Source organism: Nuphar pumila, chromosome 6, assembly GCF_984573655.1.
Source record: "Nuphar pumila chromosome 6, dmNupPumi1.hap1.1, whole genome shotgun sequence".
Lineage (NCBI taxonomy): Eukaryota > Viridiplantae > Streptophyta > Magnoliopsida > Nymphaeales > Nymphaeaceae > Nuphar > Nuphar pumila.
In genome coordinates, this window is record NC_143254.1 from 118,778,918 (window position 1) to 118,804,817 (window position 25,900).

Genomic DNA, 25,900 nt, shown 5'->3' on the forward strand with positions numbered 1-25,900 from the left:
GTAGAAATCACCATGGACAATTTGCCTTTGAGATGCCAATGCCTAGCAACTGAGAGTGGCTTTGTAAAGAGATATGCTATTTCCTTTAGTAAATAGAGGTTGAATCTTTTGACTTTCAATCTTCTCTCGAACAAAGTGTTGATCCAATTCAACATGTTTCATCTTGCCCTAAGTCACACAGACTCGGCTAGGGAGGCGCCGCACCCGAGTCGACACGCCCCGACACGGGTGCGGCTTAGGACACGGTCCGGACTCGGTCAACGAATCGAGGCCGAGTCCGTCTTCGTTTTGGACTCGGTCAACATTGACCGAGTCTATATTCGTTCATTTTTAAGGTGAAAAACTAAAAAAAAAAATGATTTTTTTATATTTAAAAAAAAAATATATATAAAGAGACTGTGCTGTGTACAGTCACAGTGACTATGCTGTGCACAGTGACTGTGCTGTGCACAGTCACAGTGCATACTATATATATATATATATATATATATATATATATATATATATATATATATATATATATATATATATATATATATATATATATATATATAGCCGAGTCCCCGTGTCCAAAATTTTTAAAATTGCGCCGCACCCGTGTCGCACCCGCACCCATGTGACATAAATCTTGCCGTGTTGAATGGGATTGGAGGCAATTGCAATTGCACTTCGATTGCCATAAAAGAACAAAGATTTACTAATGGGCTGATGTAATGCTGTGAGGAGATGTCTAACATCCACAAGACTTCTGAGGTCACTACTGCCATGAATCTATATTCAACCTCGGTACTTGATCGTGCTATTATACGCTGTTTTCTTCTTCCCCAAGAAATCAAATGGTCACCAAGAAAAACTCCATACCGTGTAATTGACCATCTAGTAGAAGGATCTCTTGCCCAATTGGAATCGGAATAAGCCAAAACAGTGAATGGTATATCATTGAATTTGACACCACATTGATAAACTAAACCATCCCTAATAGTGCCTTTCATATAGCGCAAAATCCTCTTGGCTGCCTCCTTATGACTTTGTTTAGGTGCATGCATAGATTGGGATATTTGATTTATTGCAAAAATCAAATCTGGATGCGTAAACATTAAGTATTGCAAGGTGCCCACTAGGCCTATGGACATTCTTGTCTTATTTTTGCTGTACAAGAGTCATATACTTTCATAGTCTATCTCAACACCGAGAAATTTCCTTAAGTCACCTAAGTCTTTCATATAAAATTTCATGCCAAGAATACTCTTTAACTTTTTAACACATGACACATCACTTCTCTTAATGATAATGTCATCAACATATACTAAAACGATAGTACTATGCACTTGATCATAATGCAAATATAGTGAATAATCACACTGGCTACGAGAGAACCCCAAGGCACAAAGATTCTTACTTTATGTTTCAAACCTGACCCCTGATGCTTGTTTTAGACCATATAGTGCTTGATGAAAATATCTCCATAAAGCAGCCAGTCTTTCACGATAAGATTGACTTCTGGAAATTATGGGAGAATCCTGCAGATTTGTTAGAGCTGATTCTTAACAATTCTTGTTAAGGCAATTACTATAGTTTTTCTCTTTCCTTATCTTATTATCCTCTTTTCTTGTATAAATATCTCATGTAAACAATGAAGAGATATATAGAAAAAGTGAGCCTCTGAGCTGCCTTCCACCGTGGATGTAGGCTCTATAGCCGAACCACATTAATTATCTATTGTGACAAATCGTGATCATCCTAGCGGCCACACCGTGTAAATCGTGACCCGGCGTTGTCTACAAATCACAACAATCTCAATAGCCATATCATGTAAATCACTACATGATATCAGAGCAGGCATTCGTTGATATTGATCTTTTGGTGTTCTTTTGATTCTTTTTCTCTGCGATCATGGCCGATGGATCTGGTAACAATGGTGGAACTCTGACATCACCAATTGGCAGCGGCACAACCTCCATTGTCATTCAAGAATCTAAAAGTCCTTCACACAAGATAACATTGCTGTTGCTGAATGGAACAAATTATGCGTCATGGTCAAAGGCAGCCATGCTTTATCTAAGTGGGAGATCAAAACTCGAATACGTTACAGGTGACCAATCTAAATCGAATCCTCGTGATCCTAAGTACAAAGAGTGGAAATGTAACAATGACTTAGTCATGTCTTGGCTGCTCAATTCAATGGAGTAAAAAATTGTCGAGGGATTTCTTTTCCTTGAAACTGCCGAGCAAATGTGGAAAAGTGCGTGAGAATTATATAGCGAGCACTATGATATAGTCCGTATGTATCAACTCTCTTAAAGCATTCTACGAAATAAAAAAATGAAGAATCAACCCTTCTATGAGTATCTTGGTAAAATGCGAGGGATGTGGGACGAATTGGACTCTTACACCCGTACTGCCATAGACTCTATATCCTTTCAAAAGGTTCAACACCTATCAATTGATTTTGATCTGATGTTAATGACATGGTCGTTGGCCAATGGAACTTGTGGCTGAGTATTTGATCTGTTTGAGGAACCACCTCTCTTAGTGGATCATTCTCAATCTCTGGATATGACCAGCTTTAGAGTGGTTGGATTGAAGCATCTGTATCCTAAATATTCATCATCCTAACCCATAAATTGGCATTCCTGCGCTCTTGGAGACAACTTATTATGCAAAGAGCAATCAATATGCACAAAACATTTACTGCCAAACACATGCATTAGGGAATAATCAGGTTGCTTGCCAAACAATAGGTAGTATGGTGACCATCCTTCCGGATTAGAGAGATATACAATTAATGCAATACACGACCATATGAAAGGCTTCTCCCCACATGTCATTCCTTACTTTTGACTCTATTAACATAGTTAAAGCAGTCTCTACTATGTGTCTTTGCTTCCTTTCTGTTGTCCCATTCTATTGAGATGTTTTTGGACAAGATACCTCACACAAAATACCATTTTCATGCAACAATTTAGTGAAAGCTACTGACATATACTCACCACCACCATCACTACGAAAACAAAGGATTTTTCAAGCAATTTTTTTTAATATAGGCCTTGAATCTTTTAAAGGTTTCAAACGGTCTTTGCTTTTTAAAAAATAGATCCGGGTATACTTAGTGAAGTCATCAATAAAAAAAACATAGTAACAAGAATTAGACATAGACACATATGGAGCAGACCCCTAGATATCAGAATGAATAAACTCAAATGAAAACAAAACTCTTTTATTAGCATAATCAAAAGGTAGAGCATGACTCTTAAATGATAAGAAGAACATGAAAGGGGAATTTTAGATATCTTATTCTTCAAAGGAATAAGACCTTTATTAAATAAAGTTTGGACAAAACTCAAATTGCAATGACCTAGTGTATGATGCCAAAGTTTGACTTCAGGAGAGATTCCATCAGCTTCAGACACAAGCACGACAAGACTTCTACATGAACTATGAACTATGAACTAGACTTATTAGAGCTTTGTTAATACTCAGTCATGTTTTTAGGATTTTTAAATTGATTTTTTTTCTTTTTCTAAGAAAGCCATATTTTTTGAAACATATAATTTCTTATTTTTAAAATCAAAACATTTATAACCTTTTTAGTTATTTGCATACCCCAAAAAGGCACATGGAATAACACAAGGAGAAAGTTTATCATTTTTATAAGTAAATACAAAACATTTGCATCCAAAAACCCTTAGTTTAGAATAATCAGGAGTAAGTTTAAAGAGTTTTTCAACCGGTGATATATTTTTCAAGATAACAGATGACATTCTATTAATAAGATAAACTGCAGTCAAAGTGGCTTTGGCCCAAAATTCTTTAGGTACTTGATTTGAGATAAAAAAAGTTTTTGTAGTTTCTATGATGTGTCTATGTTTTCTTTCGGCCAAGCCATTTTGTTGTAGTGTGTACGAACAAGATTTTTGATGTGTAATACCATTTGATTCTAGATAATCTTTAAAATCTTTTGATAAAATTCTCCCACTAAATCAGTCTGAAAGATGAAGACATCCTTTTGAAATTTATTTTTGATCAAATTATGAAATATTTAAAAATATGAAAAAAACTTCAGATTTATATTTGAGAAAATAAATCCACGTTTGTTTAGTAAAATCATCAACAAAGATTACAACATATGCAAATCACCCTTAAATATAGTAGGTGCGCTGCCCCAAACATCCGAATGCACTAACTTCAGCGGTTGTGTAGATACAAAAGTTCTTTCTTGGAATGACAATCTTTTTATCTTGCCAAGAATACAATCTTCACATATAAAATTTTCAAAATTACAATTTTTTTTCATATTTGAAAAGTGTTGGATTTTGGATACATTAGGATGGCCAAGTCTTTTATGCCATAAATCAAAATTCAGTTTCTGAACATTGTAACAAAATGTATTTTTGGGTATTTCTAAAAAATCTATGTAGTATAAATCTCCTTCCCTATGGCCTTCCTTAATCAGCTTCCCTGACTGATGATCCTGCACTCGACAACCAATAGAAGAGAAGGAAACATTATACCCATGGTCAAATAATTGAGAGGCAGACAAAAATTTTAGGTTTAACTTAGGAATATATCTATTTTTTAGAATAAAAAAACCTTTTGAAACATTTTCGAAATTTCCTATTCTCTTTTATCTCAAGGGATGTCCCATTGGTAGTAAAAACATTTGACTCGCTTGAGTTATGACATTTAGATAGGATATCACCATTTGGTGTCATAAAATCAGGTACTTGAGTCAAGAAGGCAAAAAGTCTTACCAGGGTTAGAGATGCCAACAGAAGAGACCGTGACTCTGGTTGATGAAGCTCCTTTGAGTAAAGGTTGGAGAGCTTCTAGAAGTTGAGTCAAAGACATGCTCTCAATGTTTGATTCTTATCTAGCTTTTAACTCACTTGACTCTTGTTCAATCGATGCTATCTTCTTCTCTTAGGACCTCTTTAATTTAAGATAATATGTCTTAACATGTTTTGGTTCATAATGTGTTGGTTTGTAAGCATGAACATAGTTTTTTGGCTTAGACACGATTAGGACCGAATCATCATCTTCTTTAAATATTTTCTTTTTTAGTTTATTTTCCTCCATACTTAGCTCTGTAATAATATCTTTAATAGAAAGATCTTTTCCTCTATGAAGAAGAGTCGGTTTGGTAGGCTCAAACTCTGGCCTTAGACCATTGATGAATGGATAAAAATGCTCCACATCAATTTGTCTTTGAAGGAGTTCTATGTCTTCGGGACAATGCCATTATGGCTCAAGAAAAGCCAATTCATTTCGAAGGTCGGACAACTCACTATTGTATTCTCTAATACTTTTTCCTCCTTGAGTCATGGTACATACTTTGTCTGGTAAGTTGCAAATGTGGGCAATTGTAATGAGATATGCGGAAAAACAGAGTGCGATAAGCACTTACAACATCCACCAATGGACAAACAAAAGGGATAACACCCAAATCCACAAAGAGACAACACAACATAAAAATATAAATGTCTCTTATTGAAAAAAGAGAGCTCTCAAGAGCGAAGAATACAAGAGGGGGGCACCCCTATATATACAAAAAGAAAGGGAGAGAGGGGTGGCCTTATGGCCTAAAAAGAAGAGCCACAAAGGGGGCTCCCCATGGAGTCGTTGGGAGCCCCCAACGGTCACAAATGTGACCGTTGGGGGCCCCATCGACTCAATGGTGGAGCCCCTTATGTGGGTAAAAAACAAAACTAAAAAAGAAAAAATAATGTGCAAAATAAATACAAAAAAAGGAGAAAATAACAAGTACCCCTATCGGGTACTTGTGAAATGACTAAAATACCACTATTGGGTATATTAGACAATATATATATAGATAGATAGATAACATGTATTTTAACACCCTCCCTCAAGCTTTACGGGGATATAACCGAAAGCTTGTTAAGGAGAAACAAAAAACGAGGAGCAGCAAGGGCTTTAGAGAAGAAGTCCGCCAACTGGTACTCGGATGTGACGTAAGGTAGTGCTATGGTTCCTCTTAGGTATTCATCACGTACGTAATGGCAGTCCATCTCGATGTGCTTAGTACGCTCATGAAATGTGTGATTGCTTGCAATGTAAATTACGCTTTTGTTGTCACAATACATCTTCGAAGGAGTAGAGATGACAATGCCCATATCACTGAGGAGACTTCTCAGCCATACAAGTTCCATGGTTGTAGTGGCCATAGCACGATATTTCGCTTCCGTTGAGGACAAGGATACTTTGTATTGTTTTTTGCATCTCCAAGAAATCATAGTCACCTAAGAAAACACAAAAACTCGTAGTTGAGACTCTGTCATTGAGATTTCCTCCCCAATCAGCATAAGTATAAGCAATTAAATCAATTGATGAAGAAGAGGAAAGAAAAACTCCCTTAGTTATGGTGTTTTTAATGTATCTGACAGTCCTTAAGGCTGCACTCATGTGCACGGTTGTAGGTGCACATTGAAACTGACTGACAGAGTGGACGACATGAGCTATATCTGGCCGAGTGAGGGATAAGTAGGTTAGAGACCCAACAAGTTGACGGTAGGGAGTAGGATCCTCGAGAGGTGTTCCATCTTCCAATCTTAACTTTGCATTGATGACTTCAGGGCAGTGTTGTGAAAAGCGTTGAGGCGTAGCGAGGCGCTCCACCAAAATCTGAGGCGAGACGTAAGCCTCAATTTTTTTTAAACTTAAAAAAAACTATAAAAATGATCTAAAATTATAAATAAATAAGAAATGCTTTATTGATGAAGCGCCAACCAACACGAAATAAAAAATCTCAAATAAATACGAAAAACATATGAGATTAACTTGTAAAAGTAACATTAATGCAACAACTTGGTCTATATAAGTATCTAATTGCATAAATATGGGCATTCATTCAATAAAAAACTAACATTAACAACAAAATGCATATTAGCACTAACAACATCATGTCATAATTAAAAAATGCATGTTAACATTAACCACCAAATGTTAATGTATTTGTCCAGAATTCTTCAAAATGAGAGTGTTAACATTCACAATTACAACTGAAAGTCCCAAAAAACATATAAATGGCCAATAGCTCTATGATATGAATTAGGGCCTAGGCTCTTGTTGTGTCTCGTCATCATCAATATTTAAGTCTTCAATATCATCATATGAATAATCCATATAAATAGGTTCTTCTTCATCTTAATTCTCTGACTCTTCATCATCTACACTTTCTTCATCCACGTCCTCAATTACTTCTTTTGCTTTTCTTTTTCCTTCAATAAAAAATCATGTATTAAATATTTATGTTATGTAATTAAAAAAATACATTTATATTCATAGCTAGGTAAAATGCATATAACTTTACCTCGATCTCTTGAAGACATGTCTTGCCTAGAACCACTTTGTGAAACATGAGGTGGAGTGACTTTTTCAACAGGCATATGCTCAATGACATTTATGTCGAAGTTCGGATCCAACCATGAATCCTCCAACCAATTGGGATCACTTGGCAACACTGGATCTTCCTTTTCCACAATCCATTCATCGTCTGAGTCTATATGATGTAGACATATAGGGTCTTTGGTAGCCCTCCTCTTCATATTTCTCTCTCTTAATTTCATATTGTACATTACAAAAATCAATGCATTCATCTTGTTCAAGTTTCGTTTTGTATGCACCTATAATTTCAAATCATTGATAATCAAATATAAGATAATTAAACATATAAAAATGTATTTCAAAAATAAAATACAAAGTCACAAACCAATGAGAAAGTACTCCAATTCCTCTCACAGCCCGATGCACTGCATGTCAAACTTAAAATTCGAATTGCAAAATTCATCAACTCAGGATTTTTGTGCCCAAATGAACTCCACCAATCAGTTGCATTCAAATAAAATAATAAAAAATTGATAAAAACATTAAGAATGTCATAATTAACAAAAACATAAAAAATATTGACAAATAACAACATAATTGCAAACTTACCAGGACTTTTTAATTTTCTTGTTGTAACAGTTGCCTCTCTGCCAAACAAGCCCTTTGCCTTTTTAAATGCATCGATTTGTGTTGTAATTTTTAACCGAATATTTGCATCAGAAACTAATTTTTCAACACAATCATAAAAGCCACCCATAACTTCTCCATCAGGGTTGAAGTTGTCAGCATAATGAAAATGTGGATTTAAATAATAGGCAGCTGCATGCAAAGGCTTATGAAGTTGCAAGTCCCATCGTCTATCAATGATATCCCAAATAGGTTTATATTTTCTTTGGACATTGTCAAGGTTTGAAGCAATTTCCTCCTTCGCTCTATCCATTGCCTCATACAAAAATCCCATAGCAGGTTCGTCTGCATCAACGAGTCACAACACTTTCACGAGAGGTAGTGTAACTTTAATTGCATATGATATGGCAGCCCAAAACTTATGATCATTAAGAACAATATAAGAAATGTTCTTAGCATCAAATTTCTTATAGTAATTAGATGTTCTAAAATTTGAAGATAAGAACATCGACTTTAACTCTTTCTTATAACATCCAATACTATAAAGTGTAAGATATGTTGTGGCAAAACGAGTGACGGTTGAACGCAGAAGTTCTTTCTTCTTTGTGAATTTTCTCATTAAATTTAATACCCATGCATGACTATAAATGTATCTTGTAATTTTTTTTGCCTTTTCCACTGTATCTTTAAAAATTGATATCTTTCCAATATCTTCTAACATAAGATCGAAGCAGTGAGCTGCACATGGTGTCCAAAAACATGTTTTTCCTGCTGTTAACATATTTCCAGCTGTCACATAATTTGGTGCATTATCTGTAATGAATTCCACCACATTACTTTCACCAACTTCTTTAACAACTTCTTCAAATAACTTACACAAATTTGCACCAGTTTTTTCCATGTCGCTGATGTCAACGGACTTCAAAAATACTGTCCCAGATGAGCTGTTCACAAGAAAATTAATTAAGTTTCTTCCTTTCCCATCTGTCCAACCATCTGCCATAATACTGCAACCAACCTTTGGCCACTCTTTTTTGAACTCTTTCAAAATTTCATGAGTACAATCTACCTCGTTCTTCAAAATCCACGTTCTAATCTCATGATAAGAAGGTGGTTTGAACCCTCGCCCATAATTTGCAATAGCTTCTATCATTGTAAAAAAATATGGACTGTTGCAAAGATTAAATGATAAGGCATTTGCATAAAAAAATCTACCAATGGCACGACATACATTTTTTCTTTCATCTCTTTTGAAAGCAGTGTTTATTGTGGTTTGTCGTGCTTCTTTGTTCACAAAAAGGTCCATAGGACCAGCTACACTTGTTTTTGCATCACTACCTGATCTACTAGCTTCTTTATTTACATTATTGCCGGTTGATGATCCAAAATAAACACTTCTCCCGATATCCGACTTGTTTTGTTCTAACTCTTCTTTCTTTAGCATATGATCCTTTAGATGATTCTAAAAAAATCTTTTCACGTAAGGTGGAACCGCTTTGCACATGCTTACACCATGCTTTGTGCCAGCTAAGTGATGTTTTAGCTTATAGATGCCTCTTGTAGTCTCTTTATGATAGTAATTGCAAATTAATGTCCTACGAGTTTGAGATCTTTAGTAGGATTTAAAACTTTAACTCCATGATCCCATGCAAAAATACAACAACAACAACAACAACTACGCCTTCATCCCAAAACAATTGGGGTCAGCGATATGAACCAGAAAAGAAATTCATTTTGGGTCTTCCACATGGATCCTTTTCCTCCAATCATTTCTATCCAATGTCATGTCCTCGATGAGGTTCAAAGCATTCATATCCTTTCCTATCATCTCCATCCAAGTCTTCCTAGGCCTACCCCGACCTCTTTTAACTAATATATTTTCCCATTTCTCCAACCTTCTAACTGGAGCATCATTAGGCCTTCGCCGAATATGTCCAAACCACCGTAAACGATTCTCTCGCATCTTATTTTCAATGGGTGCAACACCTACCTTCTTACGTATCTCCTCGTTAAAATACATAACACAAAATATATATTAACATCATGCATTCTGCTGACCACATTACATGAAAACAAATGCAAAATGGACAATCTTGGTGTATAAGCTATCTACGAATCCTAGAAAAAAACATAATTGACGAGAAAAAAACAATAAATATAATTAGGTTAGTTTTTTAATTGGGTCTCAAAGTTCATTCAATAATGCACACTTATAGCCACACACACATAGTAGAGATAGAGTGGAGGTGGTTTGGATCCCAAATTTCTTCTCAAAAACAAAAAGAAAACACCAACCAACTCCAAGGCACTCCAAACAAATTTTGCATCGATTGAAATGAATACCATCACAAAAAAGCACCAACAAAAGACAAAAAATATCCTTAAAAACACAAATAAAACACCAACGAAATTTGTCTTCCTTTTTTTCGAAGAAAGAAGAGCATGTTAACCCAACAAAATAACCATCCCTAGAATTCAACAAGAAGGTATATCAAGAACTTCTCCGGAGATCAACCCCAAGAAATTGTGAAAATGCCGAAAAAAAAACATATATTGAATATGCTAAACAGAGGTCACCATTATGTTCGAATATTTCAGATGCTTAACATAAGAAAGGGGGAATATATGGAAAATTCCCAATCAGAGGACTGAGATCTTTTGATTCCAGCAATTCGACAGGGATAAAAAATACATATTTTAATGAAACTTAAAATATCTGAATCAGATGAGTTTACACAAATCAACAACAAAAAGAAGAAGAAGATGAAACTTAATAAAAAGAGGAACCCACTAATTTTAATGAACGGAATCAGTCAACAGGGGAAAGAAAACATAAGAAAGGGGGAATATATGGAAAATTTCCAATTAGAGGACTGAGATCTTTTGATTCCAGCAATTCGACAGGGATAAAAAATACATATTTTAATGAAACTTAAAATATCTGAATCAGATGAGTTCACACAAATCAACACAAAAAAGATGAAACTTAATAAAAATAGGAACCCACTAATTCTAATGAACGAAATAAACTTACCGATTACATTTAAAGATAAAAATGGTATAATTTCATTCATATTTAGATGCAAAATAACATAAAAACAAAGGAACATATTGTTCAGAAACAAACACATCTACGTATAAATCACGAAAAACAACTAGAAAGAAAGAGAGAGAAACAAAATAAAAAACGAAAAGGGTAGAAGAAAATCCAGAAAATTGTTACCTTCAGATAACGATGTCTCAGAAAACAGAGAACTTTACCTGTCACCGGAAAACACAGAGGTCGTCGGCGGCGAGTGGTGGCCGGAGACAGCAGTGGCGGCGACGAGTGGTCGCACGACGGTGGCTGTGAGTCGCTGGCGCAGTGGGTCGCCGATGCCTTCTCAGAGGAGGAAAGAAGAAGGTGGAAGAGGCGATGATCGGCGGCGAGTGGTGGCCGGCGACAGCAGTGGCGGCGGCGAGTGGTCGCACGGCGGTGGCTGTGAGTCGCTGGCGCGGCGGGTCGCCGATTCCTTCTCAACAGAGGAAGCAGAGGAAAGAAGAAGGTGGAAGAGGCGATGATCGGCGGCGAGTGGTGGCCGACGACAACAGTGGCGGCGACGAGTGGTCGCACGGTGGTGGCTGTGAGTCGCTGGCGCGGCGGGTCGCCGATGCCTTCTCAGCAGAGGAAGCAGAGGAAAGAAGAAGGTGGAAGAGGCGATGATCGGCGGCGAGTGGTGGCCAGCGACAACAGTGGCGGGGGACGAGAGGGGACGAAGTGGAGAGAGAAGGGGCGAGGGCTTTCCCTCGCCCCGAAGCGCCTGTGTCTTTTTTAAAGACACAGGTTCTCGATCTTTCGACAATACGGGCCCGGATCCGGGTCGAACGCGGGTCCGGGCCATCCGATTTTTAATGCGTGCCTCACTTTGAGTCGCGCCTCGCCTCAAGGCGTACGCTTTAACGACGTTGTGCTTTTTAAGTGCGCCTCAAGGCGAAAAGGGCCTCGCCTCGAGGCGAGGCACGCTTTTTGCGCCTTGAGGCACATTTTTAACAACACTGCTTCAGGGGTTTCTGTCTTCTTATCATCGGAGATACCAGACTTGGAACAAATGTCAGCAACAAGTTTCATCCGAGAGAGAATGTACCCTCGAGGAGAGTACACCACTTCAATTCCTAAAAAGTATCTTAAGAAACCAAGGTCAGAAATGTCAAAATTTTCTTTTAAAACTTTCTTAATATCATTAATTCCTTGCTCATCACTTCCAGTGATGATCATATCATCAACATAAAGTAGTAGAATAACTATTGAAGACCCTGCACTTTTCACAAACAAAGCAGTGTCAGTATAACATGAACGAAAATTCAAACTTGTCATTACATTATTAAATCTATCATGCCAAGCCTTTGGAGCTTGTTTCAAACCATATAATGCCTTTTTAAGTTTGAGAATTTTATTTTTACCAATACATACTCCTGGTGGAGGATCCATGTAAACCTCTTCATTTAATTCACCATTTAGGAATGCATTATTAACATGTAGTTGATAGATAGGCCATTTTTTAACTGACGCAACGGCGATAAGAGTCCTAACACTAGTCATCCTAGCTACGGGTGCGAAAGTTTCTTTATAGTCTATACCGTATTCTTGAGCATATCCTTTTGCTACTAATCGGGCTTTATAGCGTTCTAATGAACGATCACTTTTAGTTTTAATTTTGACGACCCATCTATATCCAATCGATCTCTTTCCAGTGGGTAATGAAGTTATTTCCCAAGTTTTTGCCTTTTCAAGGGCACTAAGCTCTAAGTTCATGGCTTCAACCCATTGGGGAATGTTTTTGGCTTCATTATAATGTGAAGGTTCATGAAATGAGTGTAACACAATTAGACACGCTCTATACCTTGGAGTTAGAGACTCATAGGAAACAAACCTATTAGGAAGATTGGAGATTCGGCCGGATCTCCTTAAAGAGGTTTCTTCTATGTTGGACCCTTGAGAGTATTTTTCTAAGGCGCTCATTTGAGCTTGTTGACCACGCCTAACATAGGTTTGGATTGGTCTATCACTTTCATTTTCAACATTGTTAAGAGGAATATCCTATAGGTCATTTAACGATTCATTAGAGATTTCCTCTTCTTGAGGAGTCTCATCTTCTTGGGAGAGAAGATCAAATAAGAAAGCATATTCACTTTCGTTAATATCTTTAGTTTTCATAAAACCATTTTCATTTTCCAGAAAGGTTACATCTTTGGACACATAGAGTTTGTTATTTTTCAAGTCAAAACATCTAAAACCCTTTTGATTTTCTCCATATCCTAAGAAAACGCATTCAATAGCTTTAGGAGATAATTTGTCTCTTTTATGTGTAAGGACAAAACATTTACACCCGAAAATTCTTAATCTATTGAAATCGGGTGTTCTTTTAAATAGTTTTTCATATGGAGATGTATTTTGTAAGGATGAAGATATCATTCTATTTATTAAGTAAGTTGAGGTTAAGGCGGTTTCGGCCAAAAAACTCTTTGGAATTTCCTTGGAAATAAGGAGTGTCCTAGTGGTTTCCATGATGTGTCTATGCTTTCTTTCGGCTAAACCATTTTGTTAAGGAGTCTTAGGACACGATCTTTGATGACAAATTCCATTTATTTCTAAATAATTTTGAAATTCATTTGATAGATATTCTCCACCCGAATCGGATCTAAGAGTAGAGATATTACTTGAAAATTGATTTTTGACTATCATATGAAATTTCTTGAAGAAGTCCAAGACTTCGGATTTTAAATTGAGAAAGTAGATCCACACATACCTAGTGTAGTCATCAATGAAAGTAACGTAATAGGAGTATCCTCCCTTAGACATGACCGGAGAAGGACCCCAAACGTCTGAATGGACTAACTCAAATGGTCTTTTGGACACAAAAGTTCGATTTGAAAAATGAGTGGATTTCATTTTGCCAAAAAATACAACTCTTGCAAACAAAATGTTTCTCATTACAAAATTTCTTTCCAAATGGAAAGGAGTACATTTTTGAGAAACTTGGATGTCCAAGTCTTTGATGCCAAATTTCAATATTTTTATCTTGGACATGGTTACAAAAAGAGTTAGTTGAAAGTTTCAAGTTGCTTATGTAATAGAGATCTCCCCTCCTATGGCCTTGCCCAATATGCTTCCCGGACCGAAGATCCTGTATAGAGCAATCTTTAGTTGAGAAGGAGATTTCACATCCATGATCACATATTTAAGTAACAGAGAGGAGATTTAAATTAAGTTGAGGTACCACTCTTACGTTTGGCACAAAGAAATCTTTGAAAAAATTTAAGGTTCCAAAACTTTTTACTTGTAAAGATGTACCATCGGCATTTCAAAAACATATGAGTTTTTAGAGTTATTACACAAATCGGAAAGCTCATTTTCAAAAGGAGTCATATGAAAGGAAGCTCCAGAATCAAGGATCCAAGAAGACATACCTGGAGGAGAGGAAAAAGCTATGGCGACACTCGAGGTTGATGGTATCTTGAGTAGAGTTTGTAGTGCTTCCGATAGTTGAGCAAGAAATAAAGACTCTTTTCCTTTGATAGTTTCCTCCTTCTTTTGAGTAGATTCTTCAACGGAGGCAACATTATTTTTAGGTGCTTCATTCAACTTAGGGCAATTAGGTCTTATATGACCCGGTTCTTGGCAATGATGGCAAATGGCTTTTCTATAGTTGTCATTATAATTATTTTGCCTTCCAAAGTGTGGAGGTTTATAGGCTTTTACATGGTTGCCGGGTTTAGATACGACCAAAACGTCATTTCCTCCTTTAATCATGCCAAGACAAGTTTCTTCTTGGCATATTTCGGCTATGGCATCTTCCAAGGGAAGAGGCTTAGATCTATGAAGAAGGGAATATCTAACTTGTTCATATTCGGGCCTAAGCCCATGTAGAAATTGGAAAAAGTGTTCTTTTTTCATTTGTTCTCTTCTTAGTTCCACACTAGAAACCCACTTTGGTTCTAGTAAAGATAGCTCATCCCATAAGGGTCCAAGAGTGCTAAAGTAATCCCTTACACTCATTTCTCCTTTCTTGATAGTCCGAATTTTTTCTTGGAGGAAGAATTGACGATCTAGGTCTTTTTGAGTAAACATACCTTTCATAAAGAACCATGCTTCATTAGCCATCCGAAATTTAGCAATGTGGGCGCAAATTTTGAGCTCCACATTGTTCATGAATCAAACAAGAATCTTCGCATGCTTACTTTCCCAATCTTCCACTTTAGATTGGTGATCTTCAATGGCCTTCATGCAGGCATTTCCTTTAAGAGCTTTTTCTTGATCACCATCCATCTTGGTGAGTTGAAGTTGTGGTTCCGGAATGATGCCCATAACGTATGCCCCAAAGTTTTTTACCTTTGAGGTTGTTCTCCATGGCGGCGGCCCACATCATGTAGTTGGAGCCATTAAGCTTGAAGGAGAGATCAATCTTTTGTTCCCCTTCCATTTAATCTCTCACAAGAAGACAAACAAAGAGATACAAAAAGAAAAAATATATAACTACTCAACTAGCTATATTAAGAATCAAGAGCATACACATGGCTCTGATACCATGTAATGAGATATGCGGAAAAACAAAGAGTGCGATAAGCACTTACAACATCCACCAATGGACAAACAAAAGGGATAACACCCAAATCCACAAAGAGACAACACAACATAAAAATATAAATGTCTCTTATTGAAAAGAGCGAGAGCTCTCAAGAGTGAAGAATATAAGAGGGGGGCACCCCTATATATACAAAAAGAAAGGGAGAGAGGGGTAGCCTTATGGCCTAAAAAGAAGAGCCACAAAAGGGGCTCCTCATGGAGTCGTTGGGAGCCCCCAACGGTCACAAATGTGACCGTTGGGGGCCCCATCGACTCAATGGTGGGGTCCCTTATGTGGGTAAAAACCAAAACTAAAAAAGAAAAAATAATGTGCAAAATAAATACAAAAAAAGGAGAAAATAACAAGTACCCCTATCGGGTACTTGTGAAATGACTAAAGTACCCCTATTGGGTATATAAACGCACACACACACACACACATATATATATATATATATATATATATATATATATAGATAACATGTATTTTAACAGCAATATCTTTGAGAGAATACATTCTCTTGAGATATTCTCATGCTTTATTTGCATGTTCAAACTTAGCTAGACTTGGGCACTTCTTGATATCAACACTACTAATAAGCCAAGACATAATCTTGGCATGCCTCATTATTCATTATTTTCCTTTTTTCTCATACGTGACCATAGCCTTGGTCTTTTTCGCCTTCGTAAGAGGTACCTCTTTTTCTCCTTCTATCTTAGTGAGAATTATATCTTACTAAGAATTAGTTTGAGTTTCAAATCCGACTGATCCACTAATCCCCACAATCCTTTCCCCTCATATGAAGTGCTTCATGATTGAAGCTCATGTTACAAAGTTTGTGTTGTTGAGTTTGATGGGTTTTAAGGTGACATTATCGTTGTCATCCATGTTTATAAGGGCTAAGAGAAAGAAGATAAAGAGGAGGAAGAAAGAGAGAAAATAATCAAAAGTATCACGAGTACTTTACCACCAAGAGAGCACCTCCAATGAAGAACACAAACACTTGAATAAATTTTGCAAAAGAGACTTTATCTCTTTAATATCTTAAGTGGCATGCTTCCTAATGCACCAAAAAATCAGCTTGATCTCATAGCTTTGATACCATGTAACAAAGCATGATCCTCCAACTTGTATTCACCAAAACAAGGTGGACACTTAAAAAGTTCTACCAAAACACCAAAAGAACATTCACAAGCCACGAAAGGAGCTCACACACAAACAACCACTAAAGGGGCAAACACAAGGAATAAAAATAATATTTTATTGATCAAGACAATGCAAGCATAATATATTTGAGAGGGGGTTTCACCCCTATTTATACACACAAAAGGGCTCTCGTAAGAGAGACGTTCTGAGAGGTCCCAACGGCTCCAATAGAGTCGTTGGGCTCTCTCTTCAATGTCTCTCTAAAAGCAAAAGGAAAACTAAAAAGAAACTAACCTAGTTAGACACCAACCTAACATGTATATATATATACATATATATGTATATACACAAATACATATATGTACACATACATTGTATATACATTTACAATTTTTAACATCTCTCTCCCTCTTTTCCTTCTTCCTCTTCTCCTCATCTTCTTTTTCCTCTTTGTCCTTCGCTCTTTCCTTTTCTTCTGGGGGTTCGATAAAAAGGAAAGGGGATGGGTTTTTGTCCCATCGTGTATCTCTATCTTTGTTGATTGGATAAAAAAGGTGCAGCAGAGGAAGTAGAAGGGTAGAAGGTCCTCTCTCTCTGTAATACCCGAGAAATAAAAAAAATTGGATCGAGGTTGGATCCGACTGGATACAACTCGAATCCAGGTCCAACACCCACCCCCGTCTTTCTTTTTAAACCCCCATAAGGGGGTTTCCCTTTTACGAAAAAGGAGAAACCCCTGCGTGTTCTCTCTTGCCCTCTCCCCCCCTTCACTGCTCTCTCCCTCTCTTTGCTCGACCCCGACCCCCGCTAGGAGCCCCCTCTCCAAGCGCTCATCTCTCCTCCTCTTCCTGACGCTCACCCTTGAGCAACACTCACTCCCCCTCCGTTTGTTGGAGCCGCCAGTCGTTCGTCGGAGCTACCTAACCTTGCATGTACGCGCCCTCCCTCTCTTCTCCCTGTTTATTCTCTCTCTCTCTCTCCCAGGTTCGACCGGCAGGCGTTGCCCTCTTGCCATCGCCTGTTGTTTCCGGCTGTCTGGCAAGGGCGTCGTCCCCTGTCTTTCTTTCTTTTTTCAACCAGAGGGTAGGGGCGCCACCCCTGCCTTCCTTTGTTTTCCAGCCGACAGGCAGGGGTGGTGCCCTGCCTCCTCCCTTTTTTCGACCGATATGCAGGGGCGGCAGTTAAAATGTATTCTTTAATCATTGTAATCATATATATATATATATATTATATATAAAGGTTGATACATATACATATATGGTATATATGTATATGTATCTACCTAATTATATATATAAAATATATATTTCTCTATTATTTGCCATAGGGGTAGTTTAGACATTTTACTTAATTTTACGCATATTTGATTGTAACCCTTTCTATTTTTTATTTTTTTCCTTTTTGTTTTTGTACTTCTCAAAGTACAATGAGGGGCCCACTCTTAGAGACGTTGGGCTTCTCCATCTGTCACAATTGTGACCGTTGGAGGGGCTCCAACGTCTATAAGAGGAGCCCCTCCTTGCTTCTCTTTTTGGGTTATAAATAGGGGACTTCCCCTTGTATTCTAGAGAATTCTTGAGGGAGCTTTAGCTCTATTGTAAAAGGGTTTTTACCCTATTTCTCATAATAAAGGAGTATTCTTTTAGCCTTTTGGCTTAACCCCTTTGTGGGTTTATAGGTTTAGCACTTTATGTGCTTTTGGTTGCCCCTTAGTGGGTTTGTGTATTTGCACCTTAAGTGTGCATTTATGGGTTCATTATTGAACCCTTGGTTTTCTAACATAGTATCAGAGCAAGGTCATGATCGGGTTGTCTTTGATGTGCATCGGAAAGCGTGTTGCTCAAGAAACTTCAAAGAATGGTGAAGTATTCGTTGTTTTTTTTTCTTTCTTGAAGCTATTCAGTATGTATCCCTTTTTCTTAAAATATTATGCATTATGAAACTATTCTCTTGTATTATTTTGCACATTTTAGTGTTTGTGGTACTTCAGAACCCTTTTTTTCCGCATATCACATTTCACTTGTTCGCATGTTTTAAATTTTTCTTTTAAAATTGGTAAACTTGTTTGTTTTCTAGTTATATGATTGCTCAAAAATGGGTCTTATATCATATTAAATTTTTTTTTTAATGTCAATCCTACTTATCTCGTGTATGGCTTTAGGAGTTTTCTAATTTTGTGTTGACTTCAAGTATTAAAAGCTTGAAGTTCATTTTTTCCATGCCTTTGTGCACTTGTGAAAGTTCTTCTTGTGTCCTTGTGCACACTTCTTGTTTTTGGCATTGTGTTTATACACAAATATATTTTTTATATTGAGATTTTTACATAAATGAACACACATGGTTGTAATAAAAATCTTTTATAGGAAGCTCTTAAAGAAAGTCTGGTTGAGATTGAAAATTTTAGTATATGAAGGATTGTGATAATTCACATACCTCACTACGCATTCATCGATTACCCATTACATATAATAGTAATTTATGTTTTTCAAAAATTGTCTTCAATTATGTAAGATTGATGATTTTTACATAGTTGTTTCATGATTGACTTATAAGTCAACTTCTAAAATTATATATGTTTTCTTGCTAAATGAGTATTATTAGTTTTGCTTAATACTCTTGACTCTCATATGAAACCTAATTTGTTTTGAGGTCTTCTCTTGTTTGTGTCTTAGTGCACTTTTTGCGAAAAATTAATATATAAATTTGGTAATTCTTGAATGTGAATTTCTCATATTTGAATTAAGTCTTTCATTTTTTGTATGAACCCTAAGTGGTTCTTGTTAATAATAACTATTTGTGAGAATTCCGCGATCTTTGTGAAAAGAAGGATTGTAAAGGTCCTTCAATGTTTTTGGTTTATTTAAAGAATCTTTAAAAGTTTTTATGGTAAGTATTAAAATTCCATATTGTATTTATTAATAAGATCTTTTGGTATAAAAGATTTCATTAGTTTGGATTTTCTTCTAATGGTGCAAGTTTATAAACTTGTTTGTTTGTATTTTTCATGAGATTTCCAAACCTCTTGATTATATCACTTCTATTAAAAGATGCCTACGTTGGCCATAATATGTTCTCATTTTCTTACATTGATTTGAAAATATAATTGCATAATTAAAGCTTGAAAGTGTCAAGCACTGACCTCTTTTAATAGATACATGCCTTTGTGCATGTTTGCTTATTTTTACGCTTTTATGCGTATTTGTTCAAGTGTTGTATGAGTACATTTGTGCACATCTTTTCCAAAGTATTTGTGCTTGTATGCGTATTGTCTCTTTTGTGAAAGTATTAGTGCTTGTTTTGAATACTCTTTAAAGAAGCTTTTATATTTTAGTGCCTTTTTCAAGGCTTGTGTATGTATTGTCCCTTAGTGGACTTGGCTATTGACTCTTTTATTTGTCCATTGTAGGACATTGTAAGTGCTTATAGCATTTTTATGTCTCCGCATATCTCATTACAATCAAGGAATATTAAAGCACGATTTTAGTCTTGATTATCCCAAAATGATTCTTTCACATAGCATTGCACATTCGAAAGAATGTTGTCTTTAAAGCGTATTTTTTGCCTTTTATGGCACTCTTCTTATGTTGTCCATCACAAGTTGTTATATAATGCATCACTTTTTGGCCTTGTTATTACAGAGATGTTTGTTGAGGTGAGTTATGTGCACCTTGTGTTATGTAATTTTAGATTGTCAACTTGTAGTTTGACTTTAAATGACATGTTATGTGATCTCTGATTATGAGTGTCTCATTCGTTTGTTTTTGTCCATTGATTTTTTTAGATGCTTTTAATTATGTATACCTGTGATGGATGTCTAAGGTTTGAAACCATAGTGTTTCAAGGTATATTGAAAAATTAATGTTTTTTAATTGTATTTTCATTACAAGCTTCCTTACCTCAAGTGTTTTCTCCTCTTATGCCTCTTATCTAAGTGTCATCATACGTAGACAAGAAATATGTTGGCTTTCTTCTTTTGATCTAATAGCTGAACACACTTGTTTTGAGCATCGTTATATGTAGACAAGGATTGTTGTTTCACACCATTGTGTGTGATGTTAGCTCATGGTTGACTTTTGTGTCCTTGTTCTAGTCGCTGATACACTCATTTCAAGTGTCATTTTATGTAGACAAGAGATGTGTTGTCACACCTTAGTGTGTGTTTTAGCCCATGGTTGGCTTTGTACTTTTGTTCTAGTAGCTGAGCATACTTGATTTAGAGTGTCATTATACGTAGACAAGAGCTGTTTATTCACATTTTTATGTGTGATTTTTAGTTCATGTTGGCATTTGTACTCTGTTCTAGTCGCTGATACACTCATTTCAAGTATTATTATATGTAGACAAGAGATGTTAACACATCTTAGTGTGTGTCTTTGGCCTTTTGGTGGCATTATATTTATGTTCTTGTTCTAGTTGCTTATACACTTGATTTGAGGGTTTTTGAAGGTCTAATAAGGTGATTGCTTGTAGTGGATGAACTACTGTTGAGATTTACAAAATTTCATATTTATGGGAATTTGAAATTTGGTTTTAATATAAGATTTTCTAATTCATATTCATTTTATAGCACAATTGTATGTGCACATGTTTTCTTTTAATCAATGAATATATTTTGGTTGTTTTGTCTCATAAGTGAAACTTTAGAACTCTTGTGTTTTATACACTTTCTTTTATCATATGCTCTTGAGCATTTCCTTTGTGAAATCTCCTTTAAGAGAATTGCTCAATTCAATAACACTTGTCTTTCTCGTCTTGTAAGCTCTAGTAATATACTTGATTAAAGAATGCTTGGAGCATTGTTCTCTAATTGTTCAATAAAATTCTTTATATTTTGGCATTTGTGTTCCCCATTTGTACCTTGTGTACATTTTGTTTTAAGTGTTCTAGTGCCTTTGTGCACATTTTCCTTTGTGGAGGTGGTGCTTATTTTGCACATTATCTCTTTTGAGATATTTTCACATGGTTAATTAAATAACCTTTTTAGTGTTAATCCATTTCATTACATGATATCGTATGCATATGCTCACAATGGCTTTTTAATCCCTCACTCAATTAAGATTCATATATTTTCTTATGTGTTGCCTCTTTGAAGGCTTCTTGTGTTGTTCCTTCGTGGACTATTTGTTTATTCTCATTGTGGGTTCGTATTTGTCCATTGTTGGACTTTATGAATGCATTAAGCATTCTTATTATTAATTTTTGCCTACTTTCTTACGTGGTATTCTATATTTCCGCATACACTTCAAAATATTCTCATTTTTTACTTATTTTCAAGGATATGTTTTTAAAGGTTGGTCTTCTAAAAATAGTTTGCATGTATAAGTAATTATCCTGTACTGACGTATACTCTGCTTTAAATAAAATAATTATGCCTTTACTATGCATAGAATATCTTTTTACACCATTGTTCTTTTTTTATGAATAATATGATATAATTGATTCATCTTGTTTGAAATATTCCACTTGATTAAAGTGCAAAATATCTTTTACTTGGACCTTTTCTTGGTTTGTTCCATAGGATCTTGAAGATGAGATAGAAATGAGTACCTTGGATAAATCATGGAAGGTGCTCACCATTAAAGACAATTGGAGGAAGACGTTTGCAAATTTCAATGACATCCTTTTTGAAGACTCTTGAAGCCTTGAGATTCTTCTTTTTGTATTCTTCAATCTTTTCGTTCTCCCACGCAAAGTTTGAGGAGGGGTGTTAAAATGTATTCTTCAATCATTGTAATCATATATATATTTTATATATATAAAGGTGGCTACATAGACATATATGGTATATATGTATATGTATCTACCTAATTATATATATATATATATAAAATATATATTTCTCTATTATTAGCCGTAGGGGTAGTTTAGATGTTTCACTTAATTTTACGCATATTCTATCTAACGAATATGATTGTAACCCTTTTTATTTTTTCTTTTTTTTCTTTTTATTTTTGTACTTCTCAAAGTACAATAAGGGGCCCACTCTTAGAGACGTTGGGCCCCTCCATCGGTCACAATTGTGACCATCGTCTATAAGAGGAGCCCCTCCTTGCTTCTCTTTGTGGGCTATAAATAGGGGACTTCCCCTTGTATTTTAGAGAATTCTTGAGGGAGCTTTAGCTCCATTGTAAAAGGGTTTTTACCCTATTTCTCGTAATAAAGGAGTATTCTTTTAGCCTTTTGGCTTAACCCCTTTGTGGGTTTATGAGTTTAGCACTTTATGTGGTTTTGGTTGCCTCTTATTGGGTTTGTGTATTTGCACCTTAAGTGTGCATTTATGGGTTCATTATCGAACCCTTTATTTTCTAACAGCGACACCCTTGCCTTCTCTTCTTCGGCCGAGGTGCAACTCCTACCCTCACTCTCTTTTCTGGTCGGCGGTAGGGGCGCAACCCCTGCCTCCCTTCTCTTTTCTGGCCGGCGGGTAGGGGCGCAACCCTTGCCCTCCTCTTTTCCGGCCAGCAGGCAGGGGCAATGCCCCTGCTTCCTTCTCTTTTTCGGTCGGCAGGCAGGGGCGACAGCCCTGCCTCCTTCCCTGTTTTTTTGGCCAACAGGTAGGGGGCGATGCCCCCCATGTCTGTTTCTTTTTGCGATCAGAGGGTAATGGGCGTCACCCCCTACTTTCCCTGGTTTTTTGGCCAACAGGAAAGGGGCGATGCCCCCCCCCCCCTGCTTGTTTCTGTTTTTTAACATAGGATAGGGGCGCTGCCCCCTGCCTTCCCTTGTTAATCGGCCCAGCTCGGCTCACCCCGACTTGAGACCCAACTCTGCTAGGCGGCTCGAATAAGGTTCGGGTTGGGCCCTTGCGACATAAGCATTTATTTGTTCAATAACGTAAAAAGATTTCATCATTTTCTTCGCAATACGACAAAATACCTTTAGCGCACCCCATCGATGCAATGGACTTGACACGCGCATAGAGGCACAAGCCATTTATAACCTATGCTCGTAATTGTCAGCGAATCCGAAAATCTCTGAGGTAGGGGAAAGATGCATACGAGGACAATGGAAGAACACTTCTAACATATATATATATATATATATGCTTTTAACTTAAGGACACAATTTTGCGTATCCTTGTCTATTTAAATTTATGTCATTTACTTTGCCGTCGCGTTATCATGTGCATAAGCTATTGTTTACATATTTATTTAGCCGAGGTACGGTTTCGTACCTCATGCATTGCTTACGCAATTTATTTAACTCGATGTGTGGTTTCACACATCGAGTCTTGCTTTATGTCAATTACTTCGCCGCAGTGCTATTACGTGCACAGGCTATTGCTTACGCATTTATTTAGCTGAGGTACGGTTTCGTACCTCGTGCACTGCTTACACATTTATTTAGTCGAAGTGCGGTTTCGTATCTCGTGCACTGTTTACGCATTTATTTAGTCGAGATATGATTTTGTACCTCATGCACTCCTTACGCCTTTATTTATCCGAGATATGGTTTCGTACCTTGTGCATTGCTTACATATTTATTTAGCTCGATGGGTGGTTCGCACATTGAGTCTTGCTTTATACATTGCCGTCGCACTGTAATGTGCACATGCCTGCATTATGTAATATATGCATTATACGTACATATATTCAACCTTGTAAGCTATGTAGTTTTGCGTATTCTTTCCTACCCTGTATTATGCTTGTTCTTTTTAAAGATGCGGATTCCAATATGTCTGCCAAAGATTTAAAGAAAAAGGGATTTCTTGCGAGATTCCAGTATTTGAATATACGTGGTTTTGAAAGCAAAAAAAAAAAATGAATACCTGACAGTTGCTCATTCACATCCAAGTCTTTTCCTCAAACCTGCGTAGCTTTAAGAGGTACGTACGGTCTTTTGTTTGATATCCGAAAATGAATCGGATCTCCTCGGCCAAGAGCACGAAAAGTTGAGGTTTCTTCCTGAGAAACCAATGCCTCTTTTATTGTAGTGGCATTATCAGACATGCGTGGCATGTTAGTACTACGATGATTGGATGAGAGGTTTATGGTGACTTCGTAGTGTGCAATCGCACAATGATAAAATGAAATCACATAAATGATAATAGTCGAGATTTTGAAAATTCTAAATAATATTAGGGTTTCTTTTTGAGAAACCAATACCCCTTTCATCATGACGGTACTATCAGACATACACGACATGCTAGTACTACGATGATTGGATGAGAGGTTTATGATAACCTCGTAGCGTGGAAATGCATAATGATAATATGAAAATCACATAAATGGTGATCATCGCCTTCACATGTAAGATGCTTGTTTTGGTTTGAAAGACTAGAGCATGCAGAATGAGTCGTTAGTTAAAATAAAACTTGATGTATCCATTCGTCTCTCGGTTTCGTCAAAAGAGAGGATGAGATCACAAAAAAACTCTGATGGATAGGTTGTTAACAACTACCCTCGAGCAAATGACTAGGTATCCCTAGTCATCGGAGTTAGGGGACTGAGCTACCAAACATTATCCTAGGTAGTAGGTCTCAATGACTTTTGCAGAAGTATGGATGCATTCCCTTGAACGAGTGGCCTCTGGGGAATTCTCTCTCGGTCATTGGCCATCTCCTTAGGAGCGAACTCAGTTAGTTTTTCAGGGTATCAAAATAGATAGAATAACAAATTCCCGGGCAATCTCAGTTGTTTCTACGTTTTTCTTGTGCATACCCTTAGGATAATTTAATATCGAAACAAAGTTATCATGTTCATTTTACTTATTTTGACTTGCACACCACGAAAGAAACATCGTATATATTAGTTTGGTTCTGAATTTTGTTTGTTGTACTCATTACGCTCATTTTGCTTACTCTTCGGAGACATCTGATAATATAGGAACGATACAAAAACAAGATTAGCATTCTCATTTTTGCTTATTCTGAACTGTATATCACGAATGGAACTACACATGTGTTAGTCTTATTTTAAATTGTTATATCTATGCACCTACTAGATTTTTATCGATCTGACCCCGTTTAATGGGTACAAGTGATAATTAGGTCGGTAGCACAAGCGATGGCACGATGGCGTGATGATATCAAGATGAGACTCTTTCCTTAACGTTTTGCTCTTAAGGACATTTATTGTAATTTGGTAAAAGGGTTTCTTCGAAATTTCACTTTTCGTATAAACTTTAAAACTTCGTTTTGAATATATTTGGTTTCAATGAATGTACAGAGTTACGAATCTGTT

At 36.6% G+C, this 25,900-nt stretch overlaps 1 protein-coding gene across 1 annotated transcript in view; it reads left to right on the plus strand.

Annotated features, from left to right (window-relative positions):
- LOC149835901 (uncharacterized) overlaps nt 1-25,900 on the plus strand; it is a 74,333-nt gene that overhangs the window by 17,247 nt on the left and 31,186 nt on the right. The window lies entirely within an intron of this gene.